Source organism: Coregonus lavaretus (assembly GCF_964263955.1).
Source record: "Coregonus lavaretus genome assembly, chromosome: 32".
NCBI lineage: Eukaryota > Metazoa > Chordata > Actinopteri > Salmoniformes > Salmonidae > Coregonus > Coregonus lavaretus.
This window is the reverse complement of record NC_140019.1, coordinates 6,023,274-6,038,413: the sequence shown is the minus strand read 5'-3', so window position 1 is coordinate 6,038,413 and position 15,140 is coordinate 6,023,274.

The window sequence follows — 15,140 nt, the reverse complement described above, 5'->3', positions numbered from 1 at the left end:
CTTCTTTTACACTTGGAGAAGTGCTATTAAGTGACTTGCATAATTTGTTGTGTGTTGGGAGCTCTGGGGAGAGAGGCTTGCATGTCATTTGTAATTTGGTGAATGCAAAATGACATTGTGATAAGCCCTAATGTTCCACCTGAGGGTGAATTTATGGGTGTATTTGGTTATGAAAAGTTGCTATTATTTTCTGTCAATCTCAGGATCTGTAGCTGTCGGTTAGCTCATTTTTCACTGTAATTGTAAACTCACAGGAGCGCAGCAAGAATGTCCAACCAAATATAGTTAAACTGTTTTGTTGAGTACAATGATTTACAGTGAATTGACAGACTACTTCATACATTACCTCAAACTCTTCAATCTCAGCCCAGCTAGGACAGTTTGTTCCTTGGAAGTTGTGGGAACATATGGTTGTGGGGACAAGGCCATACGTTTCCTGACTGGTAAAACTGAACGTTTTTTAAATGTTCTGAGAACAGAATGGAACATTTCTCCTGTTCTGGGAACATAATTATTTGGGTTGCAGGGAGGTTCTGAGAACATTTTCCTGGGAGGTTGTATTAATGCTCTGAGAATGGACATTTGAAGGTAATTAAATAATATTCTGAGAACATTCTCTAAATGTTGTAAAAGTTTTGTTATGGTTATTATTGAAAGTTAGTTTATTTGGTTAACTGTTTTGAACTCAAAGCACAGTTACAGTAGGACACATTGACATTAATTTGCTTAGGGATTAATCGTGCAAGCAGTTTTTATTTTATTGTGACATGGCATCAGTGAAATTCAAACCTATGATCTTCTGTTCTCTATACCTGAAATTAGTCCACTGCCCCTCCAGGATGGAGCTAACATGCCATGTTATTTGATGCATACAAAGCTGTTCATTTTAGTCCATTCAAACAGACCCCATTTCAAAGGAAACAAGCACTTTTTTCATGTTCTTAGAACAGAATGTATATGTTTTCTGAACATTAGTAAAGTTTTCTAGTGATTTTTATGGAAACATTTCTTCACATTCTGAGAATGGAATTTAAAACCTCTTAGATATTAAGTCCCCTATTTGGGGGACTATTAGTTGTTCCGACTGACATTTTGTTGTACAAAGTGCTCTGTGAACGTTGTATAGTGCAAGAACGACCCATCTCTCTGCTCTACGCTCCCATTCGCCCAGCGGAGCTGACTTGAAGTGTCAGGTTTCAGACCCCACATTTGCATAGCGAGTGACGTGTCAAATGTTCTGGCCAATACAGACAAAGGAACAGTTTCCTCTGTCTGTGAAACTCACAGCCGTGCTTGCAATAGCGCATATGAAACAGGATAATCTAGTGGATGCAACAATAGTATTTCATCTCACTGTGATTTTCTCTGCCAGATATAGAGCTCTCAAAATGAAAAATAAAACTCAATAATTTAATAGAATTTAAGACCACTTTCTCTTGTTCACAGGCGGACGAATCACTTCGTACGTAAAGCTTAAGCTGTATCGAGTCTGCACACATTTGAATGGTGTCTCTGCACGCTCAGTGGACATTTAGGAGAAAATTCTCTGTCGGCAGTTATATGAAATAGTGGCAATATTGTACTGTCACTACGTATGATCATATTTATTTTACAGTTATAAGAAATGTGAAATCTTATAGTAAGTCATATATAATTTGATTGTTACTATATTTAGAAAGCATTTCAGTCATTTCAAGCCCTATTGCCCGACTTTTGTTGAATAGGAAAAAAATCGAAGATTTTTCATATTTTCATAATATTTGTACTATGTACTTGTGTCCTCAAAAGTGAGTACACCTCAGCAATTTGTAACTATTTTTACCAGAAAGGTGAGTTCGATACCTTTCTAAAACTATGCAACATTACCAGTTATTATGTATGGCCTTCTTATGAAAAATAATTGTTTGGGTATGTCTATTTAGGCAGAAATCAAAATGTTGCCCTATCATTCAACTGGTAAAGCTAAAAAATGTAATTCTACAGATTAACATTAATTAGAACATTCCCAGAATATCATTAACTACAGACATAAAAGAGAACCATACATTCTCTGAACGGTCTGAGAAGTCACGTCCTTTTTGAGAACATTCCCAAAGTGTAGTATAAATATGACATTAAATAGAACCACATCGGAACTCAAATTCCCACAGAGAAATGTTGTTTGTTAATGTTCTCAGAACAATTTGAGACAATTAATTTAAATAGAACCATGAGGAAACCTGTAGGAAACGTTATGCTGAAGTACTGAAATTCCGACAGAAGAACGTTGTTCCTTAACAATCTTGGAACAATTTGAGAGCATTACTTTAAATATAACCACGAAGAAACCTGTAGGAAACTTTATGCTGAAACACTGAAATTCACACAGAAGAATGTTCCCACTGGGCATTTGGTGGAGTTGTCAACGAATGAGAATTCAACATGAAATCAACAAAAACTGTCACCATGTCATTGGATTCAGGTTAAAAGTTGGGTGAAAAAAATACAAAATTCCTTGACGTTTACATTTTTTTTAGAATCCAATGAGTTTTCCACGTTGATTCAACATCATCACATATATTTTTTTGGTTGAAATGATGTGGAAACAACGTTGATTTAACAACTTTTTGCCCAGTGGGTTGTTTCTTAACATTCTTGTAACAATTTGAGAATATTACTTTAAATAGAACCATGAGTAAACATGTAGGAAACGTTATGCTGAAGTACCGAAATTCCCACAGAAGAACGTTGTTAACATCCTCCGAACTATTTTGAGAACATTCCCAATGTCAAACCAGTTGGAGAACGTTCCTAGAACATTACCAAAATTGAAATGTAATGTAACCATTTTAGGAAACGTTCTGTTAAAGTAATGAAATACCAATAAAAAAAATTGTCAAGTTCCTTAAATGTGCTGAGAATTTTCCAAAGCCAAGCAACTATCCTGCACCATTCCCAGAAAGTTGTGGAAAGGTTGTATGCAAAATAACCATAGGACAACCACACTCTCACCAAGCTCTTAGAAACATATAGTTCTCAGAACGTTATGTGCTAGCTGGGAGGTTCCCTTTACTTTCTTTGATTTATTGACATTGCAAACTTTGTCAGTCAGTTCCCAATAGAACACTTTGGTTGTATCTGACAACTTGCCCCCCTGTCGGTTGGAATTGGATTCTTCACATGGGCTTTGTCCTTTCATTCATACCCACCTCAGTGCTCTAATAATGTATAGACAAAATGATTACGGGCAAATTCTTATTCCAATTCTGAATCATTACCATTCAGAGACTGTGGTTCATTTATGACTGATGATCTATTCATACACTGGAATACGAACTGTAATAGCCACCTTAACATCACTGTAAAGAGATCACAAATGACTTCAGCACTGTGTTTAAAATGGCAAACGCCTTCCCTGAATCTCTGAATGCTTCGCACCGGGAACAAAGACACATTCATGCTTCAAATGAGTTCTATCCACTTGGTGATTATCAAAGACTAGTTCCTTTCATTGCTTTTGAAAAGCTGGGTGTTGAAAATACCTGAAATGAACTCAATTGTAATTCACTTGCCTTTTCTTGTATCATTGGATGTATTTCTCTGCTTCTTCATGAGAATGTGAGTCAGCGAATTGTCTGTCTCGGACCATAGCGTCCCCCTTAGCTCCCCCTGGTCTTTCCAGTGTGTACACTAGTGCATGTAGCTGCCCAGTCCCTCAGAGACACACTAGGCATGATTCGTTTTTTTTTTACAAACATGGCACATAGCCTAGACGAACACCACTCCTCTTGGGAGCGTCTGAACAAGCCCAGAATCAGCATTCAGGGGATATGTCTGCTAAACCCCTATCCTTTTGAAATTCATGTCCGACAGCAATTGCTTGGTGAGGTAATATTTTCCTCCTCAGCATCAGAAGAAAAAAATCTGTCAAACCAATAAAGTTGTATATCATATTCTGTTATTATGCAATTAACCCCGGGCAATACAGAGACAGTTAAATCCCCTGGTCAGGCTGTGTGTAGAGGTGTGGTCCAGTGCCAGGCTTAGCTCAAAGCAATCGTTATGGGAAGGTGTTTTGAGGCGACTTTGAGGAAACTACAAAGTTAAACTAGGTAGCTACACCACTCTTCCTGGGACAAAAGGCCTCAGAGTTTGGCCCTCTAAGGTAGGATTATGATAAACACCACATAATGGAAACCATGTCAGGTCTTATGTTACACAGTGGATTTGCAGACATGTTCACACTGTACAGGAACATATGCATTGTTTCCTGAAGAACGCTGGTCGACAGGGCCGGGTTAATGTAGGGTCTTACCGGGGCTGAAGCCCCTGGGCCCGAAGCCCCTGGGCCCAGGTCCATGATGGGGCCCAAGAGACAAAGCTGAAAAACATCCCCACAGCATGACGCTGCCACCACCATGCTTCACCGTAGGGATGGTGCCAGGTTTCCTCCAGACATGACGCTTGGCATTCAGGCCAAAGAGTTAAATCTTGGTTTCATCAGACCAGAGAATCTTGTTTCTCATGGTCTGAGAGTCTTTATGAGCCTTTTGGCAAACTCCAAGCAGGCTGTCATGTGCCTTTTACTGAGCAGTAGCTTCTGTCTGGCCACTCTATCATAAATGCCTGATTGGTGGAGTGCTGCTGATATGGTTGTCCTTCTAGAAGATTCTCCCGTCTCCACAGTGGAACTCTAGAGCTCTGTCAGTGACCATCGGGTTCTTGGTCACCTCCCTGACTAAGGCCCTTCTCCCCCGATTGCTCAGTTTGGCCAGGCGGCCAGCTCTAGGAAGAGTCTTGGTGGTTCCAAACTTCTTCCATTTAAGGATTATGGAGGCCACTGTGTTCTTGGGGACTTTCAATGCTGCAGAAATGTTTTGTGCCTTGACACAATCATGTCTCGGAGCTCTATGGACAATTCCTTTGACCTCATGGTTTGGTTTTTGCTCTGACATGCACTGTCAACTGTGGGCACTTATATAGACAGGTGTGTGCCTTTCCAAATCATGTCCAATCAATTGAATTTACCACAGGTGGACTCCAATCAAGTTGTGGAAACATCTCAAGGATGATCAATGGAAACAGGATACACCTGACCTCAATTTCATGTCTCATAGCAAAGGGTCTGAATACTTATGTGAATAAGGTATTTCTGTTTTTTGTTTAAAAAAAATGTGCACAAGATTCTAAAAACTTGTTTTCACTTTGTCATTATGGGGAATTATGTGTAGATTGATGAGGGATTTTTTTCTTTAATCCATTTTAGAATAAGGCTGTAACGTAACAAAATATGGAAAAAGTTAAGGTGCAACCGCCAGCCTTAGGAAGACCCTGGAGCCTGCTCTCAATGAGTTTAGACAGCCTTCTGCTCCCTGCTGACGCTCTGCTTATCATAAGATGGGGGGAGGAGAGGAGGTAGGTGGCCCATCTGGGTAAGTGGGGGGCCTTGATTGGGTAACTGATTAATAAAAAAATATATAAAACTGCATAATAAATACATGTGACTGGTCAATTGTGTGAGTTTAGGGGCTGGGCCCAAGCCTGTAGGGTGGCCAAATTTATTATAATACATTCATTTTTTATTGTTTTAAATCCAACCACAGGAGACTGCTCTCATTGTTCAAAATACACCAGCGAGCATAATTTAGCCACAGAGGATCTATAGTTTATGAAAAATAACTGTGGATTAAGTTTTATCACAAGCACAAACAGGTATCTGACAAAATTATGGAAACATCAACATAAATTGTCTTAAAAGAGTGTTGCGCCACCACGAGCTGCCAGAAAAGCTTAAATGCGCCTTGGCATAGATTGTACAAGTGGACCTAAACCATGCCAGGAAAATGCACCCCACACCATAACAGATACTTTGTATCCCTTGTTTACTCAAGTATTTCCTTTATTTTGTAAGTTATGCCTACAGTCGGGAAGGCCTCAGTTTGGGCAGCATGAGCGCCAAATATAGGCTAAAGCTTGTTGCGTTGTGGCCATAGACATATAATCCATAGAAGGGTTTTGTAACCTCCTACCCTGGCAATTTGACTGTTAAACTCATGGGTACGCTAGCAATGGATGCCAGTCCTGGCTTGAATGGGAACTACCATCTATGGATTATATTTCTGTGGTTGGTTGCAGCTGTCGGTTTGCCTTTTGCAAATTTCAAAATACAATTGAGGGACAAATCATGGGAAAGCAAATGCCTACTGCTGAAAATAGAGGACTAATCTGTCTGTAGAATCAATATAATACATTTTGTCTCAACAACTCCCAATTGGTAGCTAACAGCAGCACTGTTTTTCAAAGTAGCTCATCTTGAGATAGGCTATTGCCACTACCATCACCGTGAGTAGCCTATGGCTTCATCTTCATCATTAGGTGAGTCAGTGTGCCACTGGAAATTTGATTTAGTAGCCTACTGTAGCCTATGATATATATATATATATATATATATATATATATATATATATATATATATATATATATACAGTGGGGGAAAAAAGTATTTAGTCAGGCACCAATTGTGCAAGTTCTCCCACTTAAAAAGATAAGAGAGGCCTGTAATTTTCATCATAGGTACACGTCAACTATGACAGACAAAATGAGGGAAAAAAATCCAGAAAATCACATTGTAGGATTTTTTATGAATTTATTTGCAAATTATGGTGGAAAATAAGTATTTGGTCAATAACAAAAGTTTCTCAATACTTAGTTATATACCCTTTGTTGGCAATGACACAGGTCAAACGTTTTCTGTAAGTCTTCACAAGGTTTTCACACACTGTTGCTGGTATTTTGGCCCATTCCTCCATGCAGATCTCCTCTAGAGCAGTGATGATTTGGGGCTGTCGCTGGGCAACACGGACTTTCAACTCCCTCCAAAGATTTTCTATGGGGTTGAGATCTGGAGACTGGCTAGGCCACTCCAGGACCTTGAAATGCTTCTTACGAAGCCACTCCTTCGTTGACCGGGCGGTGTGTTTGGGATCATTGTCATGCTGAAAGACCCAGCCACGTTTCATTTTCAATGACCTTGCTGATGGAAGGAGGTTTTCACTCAAAATCTCACGATACATGGCCCCATTCATTCTTTCCTTTACACGGATCAGTCGTCCTGGTCCCTTTGCAGAAAAACAGCCCCAAAGCATGATGTTTCCACCCCCATGCTTCACAGTAGGTATGGTGTTCTTTGGATGCAACTCAGCATTCTTTGTCCTCCAAACACGACGAGTTGAGTTTTTACCAAAAAGTTATATTTTGGTTTCATCTGACCATATGACATTCTCCCAATCCTCTTCTGGATCATCCAAATGCACTCTAGCAAACTTCAGACGGGCCTGGACATGTACTGGCTTAAGCAGGGGGACACGTCTGGCACTGCAGGATTTGAGTCCCTGGCGGCGTAGTGTGTTACTGATGGTAGGCTTTGTTACTTTGGTCCCAGCTCTCTGCAGGTCATTCACTAGGTCCCCCCGTGTGGTTCTGGGATTTTTGCTCACCGTTCCTGTGATCATTTTGACCCCACGGGGTGAGATCTTGCGTGGAGCCCCAGATCGAGGGAGATTATCAGTGGTCTTGTATGTCTTCCATTTCCTAATAATTGCTCCCACAGTTGATTTCTTCAAACCAAGCTGCTTACCTATTGCAGATGCAGTCTTCCCAGCCTGGTGCAGGTCTACAATTTTGTTTCTGGTGTCCTTTGACAGCTCTTTGGTCTTGGCCATAGTGGAGTTTGGAGTGTGACTGTTTGAGGTTGTGGACAGGTGTCTTTTATACTGATAACAAGTTCAAACAGGTGCCATTAATACAGGTAACGAGTGGAGGACAGAGGAGCCTCTTAAAGAAGGAGTTACAGGTCTGTGAGAGCCATAAATCTTGCTTGTTTGTAGGTGACCAAATACTTATTTTCCACCATAATTTGCATATAAATTCATAAAAAATCCTACAATGTGATTTTCTGGATTTTTTTTCCTCAATTTGTCTGTCATAGTTGACGTGTACCTATGATGAAAATTACAGGCCTCTCTCATCTTTTTAAGTGGGAGAACTTGCACAATTGGTGGCTGACTAAATACTTTTTTTCCCCACTGTATATACATACAGTTGAAGTCGGAAGTTTACATACACCTTAGCCAAATACATTTAAACTCAGTTTTCACAATTCCTGACATTTAATCCTAGTAAAAAAGCCCTGTTTTAGGTCAGTTAGGATCACCACTTTATTTTAAGAATGTGAAATATCAGAATAATAGTAGAGAGAATGATATATTTCAGCTTTTATTTCTTTAATCACATTTCCAGTGGGTCAGAAGTTTACATACACTCAATTAGTATTTGGTAGCATTGCCTTTAAATTGTTTAACATGGGTCAAACGTTTCAGGTAATCTTCCACAAGGTTCCCACAATAAGTTGGGTGAATTTTGGCCCATTCCTCCTGACAGAGCTGGTGTAACTGAGTCAGGTTTGTAGGCCTCCTTGCTCGCACACGCTTTTTCAGATCTGCCCACAAATGTTCTATAGGATTGAAGGTAGGGCTTTGTGATGGCCACTCCAATATCTTGACTTTGTTGTCCTTAAGCAATTTTGCCACAACTTTGGAAGTATGCTTGGGGTCATTGTCCATTTGGAAGACCCATTTGAGACCAATTTTTAACTTCCTGACTGATGTCTTGAGATGTTGCTTCAATATATCCACATATTTTCCTTCCTCATGATGCCATCTATTTTGCGCACCAGTCCCTCCTGCAGAAAAGCACCCCCACAGCATGATGCTGCCACCCCGTGCTTCACGGTTGGGGTGGTGTTCTTCAGCTTGCAAGCATCCCCGTTTTTCCTCCAAACATAACAATGGTCATTATGGCCAAACTTCTATTTTTGTTTCATCATACCTGAGGACATTTCTGCAAAAAGTAAGATCTTTGTCCCCATGTGCAGTTGCAAACCGTAGTCTGGCTTTTTTATGGCGGTTTTGGAGCAGTGGCTTCCTCCTTTCTGAGCGGCCTTTCAGGTTATGTCAATATAGGACTCGTTTTAGTGTGGATATTGATACTTTTGTACCTGTTTCCTCCAGCATCTTCACTAGGTCATTTGCTTTTGTTCTGGGATTGATTTGCACTTTTCACACCAAAGTACGTTCATCTCTAGGAGACAGAATGCGTATCCTTCCTGAGCGGTATGATGGCTGCGTGGTCCCATGGTGTTTATACTTGTGTACTATTGTTTGTCCAGATGAACGTGGTACCCTCAGGCGTTTGGAAATTGCTCCCAAGGATGAACCAGACTTGTGGAGGTCTACACATTTCTTTCTGAGATCTTGGCTGATTTCTTTTGATGTTCCCATGATGTCAAGCTAAGAGGCACTGAGTTTGAAGGTAGGCCTTGAAATACATCCACAAGTACACCTCCAATTGACTCAAATGACGTCAATTAGCCTATCAGAAACTTCTAAAGCCATGACATCATTTTCTGGAATTTTCCATGCTGTTTAAAGGCACAGTCAACTTAGTGTATGTAAACTTCTGACCCACTGCAATTGTGATACAGTGAATTGTAAGTGAAATAATCTGTCTGTAAACAATTCTTGGAAAAATGACTTGTGTCATGCACAAAGTAGATGTCCTAACCAACTTGCCAAAACTATAGTTTGTTAATAAGAAATTTGTGGAGTGGTTGAAAAACAAGTTTTAATGACTCCAACCTAAGTGTATGTAAACTTCAACTGTATATTGCCTCATTGCCTCCTAATATTGTACAATCTGTGTGTAGCTTCATTGGCCTGGGCTATTGTTTGTTCGAATTCAAGACCCGATTGATCTCAGTTTGTCAGTGTCAGAGTAGCCACTCATTTCGGTCATTTGTCTGGTATTAAAAAAGCTGCCAGGTCACCCGTGATACAAGTCAGTATACAACGTCCATTTCGGAGGACATCGGGAGATGACGTGGAAACCGGCAATTAGTGGTAACAGTGAGCGCTGTTCCAATGATTCCAAAGGTTGCAAGTTTGAATCCAGTGATAGAAAGTCGTTTTTTATATTTTTGCTTTAAGCCTATCCCAAACCTTAACCCTTACCTTAACCATTACCTTAACCATTTAGAGTTAATGCCTAACCTTATGATTCCAAAGGTTGCACATACTATCCCAAACCTTAATCCTTACCTTAACCATTCAGAGTTAATGCCTAACCTTAAGATTTCGGAGTTAATGCCTAAACTCAACCCTATCCTTAACAATTTGGAGTTAAGGCCTAAACTTAACCTTAAACACTTCAAGATTTGACATTTGGAACAACTTTGAAATTTGACGTAAGGATCTGCCTCTGATTCCAAAGATTGCAAGTTTGAATCCAGTGATATAACGTTTTTAATAAACAATATGTAAGCCTATCCCAAACAATAACCCTTACATTAACCATTCTGATGTAGATGACTGAGAATTTTCAAGATAAATGTCATTTTCTCACACATTTCAAACAAACAGACGTAGTTAAAAAACAAAGAACAATTTACAATTAGAAGTTAACTTTGTTTTAAAGAGCACAACCTCTTCTTTAATATGGCACCACATTCATGTCAATAGAAATAACACTCATTTTGTCTTCCATTGTGTAAAGACACTCACTATCAAAAAATGATTAACACTCAACACAACAAAAAACCCTAGAGTATTTAAATTGTAGTACATTTGACTAAATTACTCACTTACTTATTATACTTATAGATATTATTTACATGTAAATAAAATAATTATCCAAAATGTGACCAGAGGACAATATTCAGAAAGTATTTTAAAACCCACACAAAGTACACTATTTGATTGACAACGATTCTTACTTCTGTAACAATGTAAAAATGCAAACATCTATTCAGGGACTATTTCAAATGTAGGTAATCTCACTCAATAAGATTTAGTACAGACCAGGCCTGACACAAAATGTAGAAATAGTAGCCTACTTTGACAACTATTCAGTGAATGCAACAAGTATTAGATAGAGACAGATGAAGATACAAAACACAGAGACAGAGACAATAAAGGATTTGTAGTACAAAATCATGTTTCACACTGTCACTTTGCATTTAGCCTACAACATGTCATTGAACTTCTGGAAGCACGGCCCCATCCTGCAAAGTTGCACAGAACACATAGAGCACACAAAGGAGGATTCTACACATATCCCACTATTTGCCCTACGTCCAGTCTGGATGCACACCACACACCCTCTTTTGTGCCCTTCAAACTTCACCTGCTTTCAAATGAGTTACAACTCGGTCCACAGGCCCTGGTGCCACACTCTTGGCTCCCCTCTTCCTGCCACTGTAGTCATATCACAAAGTGAATGCACAAGCTGCATTTTGAATGCTTTCAGGGACCAGCGCCTGCTGTTTCTGGGATTGGGTCTTTGTATGCTCCCCCACACAATGTACGCATTTATGATGAGCATCCCCCAAAACACACACTGTGTCCAACATTGTAATACCTCCTCAGTTGGTCAAGATGGTCAACCCCGGCCATTTTCTTGTTGTAATGTATTATAAATTCTGGAATAGATATAAGTTCCTACCACTTTTAAAAACAACTCCAAAACCCTTGCCACTGTCACTTTAGGCCCAGGCTGTGTAGTACAAGGGTGAATGGTGGGAAGGGCAGACACACGCCATGGAAACGTAGGCTCCCCTCTCGGGTGTGCTCTCCCTCTCGCTCTGCTTCCTCCTCTCCCTCTTCTTCCTCCTCTCCCTCTCACTCCTCATGTTCCTCTCCCTCCACTCTTTTCTCCCTCCTCTTCACGCTCCTCTTCCTCTCTCCCTCCACTCCTTCAATCCACTTCTCCCTCCTTGCTCCACATCTCTACCCCTCCAATCATCTCTAACTCCTATTCCTCCCTGCCTTTTGCTGCTGAGCCCTGACTCTCCACATCACTTCCTTCACTTTCACTGACCTAGAGGAACAGAGTAACAGAAAGAGAGGAGAGGAGCAACAAATAGGATACAATTGTAGTCAGGAACATAATCTCTCTCTCTCTTCCTTCCTCTCTTTCTTTTTCTCAACACTCTCTTCCTAATAAGGGGTTTCCATAATAAATTGTGTGATACAGTTACACGCCTCCCATTACACACACACACACACACACACACACACACACACACACACACACACACACACACACATACACACACACACACACACACACATATGAGCTCCACTGCATGGGCATCTACTACCCTAACAAGACAGCTAAGCTGTCAAGTAATAGGAAAACGAGGCAATGTTTAGCCTATGAATATCTGCACCTAGCAAACATGACAAACCACAACCTAAGCCCCAACAGGTAAACACAAATTACTCTAGCCTTCATTTCGGTGGCTAGTTAGCTGGTTGTCTGTATGGCTAGCTATTGAAAGTGACAGCTGAGGTTGATGCTTTGTGACCGCTGCCTAAATGTACTGCTTCACACAACTTTTCTTGCCTGACAGACTAACTAGCTAGTTAGCTAGCTAGCTATAACAAGCAGCTTGGGCCGTATCCATATGAATTACATCGGTAGAAACAAGACAAAACAAACAACTTTTTAGCTGACTATATACAGCTAAACACTGCAACTATTTCTATGAGACAGAGAGCAATCATTCGCGCCCCACCGCTGATGTGCTCGTCTGTACTAACCAAGTTACCATGACATTACATGACTATTCCCCAAGTTTCACAGCATCAAACATTGACAACATCAAACATATATCTGCTGTTTAGTTATTTCCCTCACCTCGTATCAACAACCAACATAGATAAAGCCTCTTTCACAGTGAAAAGTAATGTCTGCTTCAGCACTGTCATTTTGAGTAATGAAGTAAAAAAAAACGTTGAAAAGTCAAACAACAGCATACCCTGTTTCCGGTTTCTGGTTGACGTCAACAGCCAGGCGAATATGACAACAGGTTGTTAGCAAGTTCATTTTGCGATATTTACACATATATAATTGTTAGAAAAACAAGGCCGTTCGTGCCCGCTATAGCAATATAAAGAAAGATGTTTGAGAAACATGAATGAACGTCTGGCCCTACTGGTCGAGACTGCCTTGTACTATTGTGAATTTATAACTGGTCAGAAACCAGCTATGAGTCAAGTGGTAATCGTTGCTATACACTGTACGTGTAGAGGTACTGAACTCATTGCTCAGCTTATTTAAACAAGACAACCATTTTGTGGAGGCTGCTCTGTCGTTTGGTAAATGTGATAGTGAGGAAAGACTTGTCTCCCATTAGCTGCAGTGTGATTCTGAACGGAACGGGCCGCACTGATGAATAAAACAATATGCAGCTTTTCAACAGCAGCAGCACAGATAGTAAATAATTTGCCATTATACAGCCGAGCCGCCATTGGAATGAGAGGAGAAGGACTGGCTGGTTCTAAAGTTAAATCATCCTAAGTATTTGGGGATCACAGGAGTGACTGAGCGAAAACCTGGCATGTCCTCCTCTGCTCGGTTTAAATGGGCCTGACATACAACATTTGATTTGATTTGATTAATTATGGGCAGAAATCCTCTATCCCATGCTTACCTGGTTGGTCTCCAGGATGGAGGGAGAAAATGGAAGGGAAATAATGCTCCTGCTAGACATTACAGTAATGTACATTTGGCTGAAATGGAACTGCTTAAAACAGGAAAAGGCTTATCCAATAATCAATATATATGAAAATGACATTGAAGGAAAAACATAAAAATGTATGTTATTCATTTTCCTGATGGTAGGCATGTAATTCGCAAAGCTGAATACAAAATTCTGAATAACCCTCTCATGAATATTATAATGATTTCAATTTGTCCATAAAGATGTTATATGCAGCCTGAAACATATAGACTAGTGAATGGATATCTGTTAGATTTTATTTTATTTCACCTTTATTTAACCAGGTAAGCCAGTTGAGAACAAGTTCTCATTTACAACTGCGACCTGGCCAAGATAAAGCAAAGTAGTGCGATAAAAACAACAACAACACAGAGTTACATATGGAATAAACAAAAACGTACAGTCAATAACACAATAGAAAATCTATATACAGTGTGTGCAAATGTAGTAAGTTATGGAGGTAAGGCAATAAATAGGCCATATTGCAAAATAATTACAATTTAGTATTAACACTGGAGTGATAGATGTGCAGAATATGATGTGCAAATAGAGATACTGGGGTGCAAATTATGGAGGACTAAAAGTGCCACAATTAAATAAATAAATACACCATTAAATAACTACTTAAATGTGTCATTAATTAATTAAAATTAGAATTAAATACATAAATGTGTAATTAAATGTATCATTAATTAATTCAAATACCGATTCATTTTATGTAAAATACATATATAATTATTTCACTATTTACATTTACATTTCATGATCCTGCATTGCAGTGATTCATGAATTACTTAAAACTGTCAAACTGACCCATCAAAGTCAGTGGGCGGGGCTAACGCGAATCTAGTCTGATCCATTGCTTTGGTCTGAAGTAGAGTAGGCCAACCTGGATAGAGACAATGGAGGATCTCCGTGAACTTTCCAGGGAGTTGGTTAGAGACATTTTAAACTTAGCAGAGGATGTAGAAGCAGGACCTGCTGACCCAGAGCATGTAGCTAGTAAAGCAGAGGAACTTATTGAAGGTGAATAGCGCCACCCAGTGTATTGGAATGTGTTCAGTAGCTCTGCATCAATCCATTATCCGGAATTGATTTGTCTTGGCTTGATGCAGAGGGTAACCAATCAGGCGTTAGGTTCCGCCTACCAACTTTTGATGGGTCAGTTTGACAGTTTTAAGTAATTCATGAATCACTGCAATGCAGGATCATGAAATGTAAATGTAAATAGTGAAATAATTATATATGTATTTTACATAAAATGAATCAATCAATCAATCAATCAATTTTATTTTATATAGCCCTTCTTACATCAGCTAATATCTCGAAGTGCTGTACAGAAACCCAGCCTAAAACCCCAAACAGCTAGTAATGCAGGTGTAGAAGCACGGTGGCTAGGAAAAACTCCCTAGAAAGGCAAAACCTAGGAAGAAACCTAGAGAGGAACCAGGCTATGAGGGGTGGCCAGTCCTCTTCTGGCTGTGCCGGAATCGGTATTTGAATTAATTAATGATACATTTAATTACACATTTATGTATTTAAT